The sequence below is a fragment of the Arachis hypogaea genome, chromosome 11, assembly GCF_003086295.3.
Source record: "Arachis hypogaea cultivar Tifrunner chromosome 11, arahy.Tifrunner.gnm2.J5K5, whole genome shotgun sequence".
Classification (NCBI taxonomy): domain Eukaryota; kingdom Viridiplantae; phylum Streptophyta; class Magnoliopsida; order Fabales; family Fabaceae; genus Arachis; species Arachis hypogaea.
Genome location: NC_092046.1, coordinates 34,620,648 through 34,623,023, shown reverse-complemented (window position 1 = coordinate 34,623,023; position 2,376 = coordinate 34,620,648). Strand labels below are relative to the sequence as shown.

At 43.9% G+C, this 2,376-nt stretch overlaps 1 non-coding gene across 1 annotated transcript; it reads right to left on the bottom strand.

Annotated features, from left to right (window-relative positions):
* Window positions 1-320: 320 nt before the first annotated feature.
* LOC112724312 (small nucleolar RNA R71) lies at window positions 321-427 on the bottom strand. The gene has a single exon (XR_003163481.1). It is a non-coding gene; the product is annotated as a small nucleolar RNA R71 (small nucleolar RNA).
* Between the last annotated feature and the right edge of the window lie 1,949 nt (window positions 428-2,376).

Genomic DNA, 2,376 nt, shown 5'->3' with positions numbered 1-2,376 from the left:
GTAGCATCCAAAAGCTAACCATACATGCCAATAACTTTGAACTAAAGCCCCAGCTCATCACCCTAGTCCAGAACAACTGTGCATTCAGAGGAAGTGCCCAAGAAGACCCCAATCAATATCTCACCACTTTCCTAAGGATATGTGATACTGTAAAGTCTAATGGTGTTCATCCTGACACCTATAGACTGCTTTTGTTCCCCTTCTCACTCAAGGATAAAGAAGCTAAATGGCTGGAATCCTTCCTGAAGGAGAGTCTGACAACCTGGGAAGAGGTGATGAATAAATTCTTGGCAAGATTCTACCCTCCTCAAAGAATCAACAGGTTTAGAGCTGAGGTGCAAACCTTCAGGCAACAAGATGGTGAAACTCTCTATGAAGCATGGGAGAGGTTTAAGGATTTAACAAGAAGGTGCGCACCAGATATATTCAATGAATGGGTGCAATTACACATTTTCTATGAGGGGCTTTCTTACGAATCAAAGAAGGCAGTAGACCACTCATCCGGGGGATCTCTGAACAAGAAGAAGACCATTGAAGAAGCCATAGATGTCATTAAAACTGTAGCTGAGAATGATTACTTTTATGCTTCTGAAAGGGGAAACACTAGAGGAGTGATGGAGCTGAACAACATGGACGCGCTGCTGGCTCAAAACAAGATGATCACCAAGCAGCTGGCTGACCTCACCAAGAAGATGGAAAGGAACCAGGTGGCAGCAGTCACCACCTCATCAGTAGCTCAAGAAGGAGTGAATGCAGAGGATGAGGGTGACCAGGAACAAGCCAACTACATTGGGAATTCACCCAGGCAGACCCATGATCCATACTCCAAAACTTATAATCCTGGTTGGAGGAACCACCCAAACTTTGGGTGGGAAAATCAACAAGATCAAGGCCAAGATCAGAGACGTCACAACCCCAACAACAATGCAACCTACCAACATTCCACACAGAGATCATATCAGCACCCACCTAACAATACCTCTCAACATTCATATCAAAACCAAAATGGCCCTTCTCATCCATCCAATCTCAACTCACCATCATCCGAAGATAGACTCTCAAGGATTGAGACTCTACTTGAAGGCATATGCAAGGAAATCCAAGATAACAATGTGTTCAAGGAGGAGGTGCGAGCCAATATAAAAAACCAGGGAGACACCATCAAGAGGCTAGAATTTCAAGTGGAATACCTCTCTGAGAAGATTCCCAAACCTACTGACAGCTTCCTAAGTGACACGGAGAAAAACCCGAGAGGTGAAGCAAAGAAAGTGAGATGGGAAGAATGCAAGATAGTCACTATAAGTGATAAGGGGACTGAGGAAGAGCTGAACAAACCCTTAGAACACTCTGGAGATACTTCAGTAGAGAAAGAAGAAGAGAGTAACCAAGAAACCAAAACTACACAGAAGGAGATTCTGAACCTCTATGCACCTTTTCCCCAAAGACTCAAGGGTGGTGTAGAAAAGAGAATATACTCAAAGTTCGTCGACGTGTTTGTATCTCTCCATGTAAACATACTATTCATCAAGGCTCTCCAACAAATGCCCTCATACATTAAGTGCATGAAGGAGCTACTGACCAGGAAAAGCTCACTCAAAGGAGGGCAAACAATAGTGATGAATAAGGAATGCAGTGCTCTCATTCAACCAGAGTTGCCTACAAAAAGGAAGGATCCAGGGAGTTTTCACATCCCCTGTGCCATAGGAGAAACAGTGATTGATAAAGGACTCTGTGATCTGGGAGCAAGCATTAATTTAATGCCTCTATCCCTCATGAAAAAGCTGCAAATCAATGAGCTAATGCCCACAGACGTAGTCATCAGGTTGGCTGACAAAACTCAAAAAAAGCAGTAGGAGTGGTTGAAGACGTGTTGGTAAAGGTTGGGAACTACTTCCTTCCCATAGACTTTGTCATATTGAAAATGAAAGAGAGTTACCTCCATCCAATAATATTGGGAAGACCATTCCTAGCTACAGCCAGAGCACTTATAGATGTGGAGCGAGGAGAGCTAATACTGAGGATACATGATGAACAACTTACCTTCAAAGTCTTCAAACCCTCACAAGAAGCAGATCAAGAAAACAAGGAATCAAAGGAGGATCACAATAAGGCACTGGTGGAAGAGACAAGCACTGAAGCACAAACAATAGCCCTGGGAATCCCTTTGGTTGACAAGCAATACAATCAGAAGCCACCACAGCTAAAGGAAACCCAAGAGGAGCTAAAACCACCAGAGTCATACGAGACCAGCAACAAAATCTCCCTGGGAAAAGAAGCCCCAAGGAGCAGGAGAGCATTAAAAGAAACAAGGAAGAAGGCACCAAGGGGATGGAGGAACAAGAAGATCCTTACAGAAGACTTCTCTCCAGGGGATAA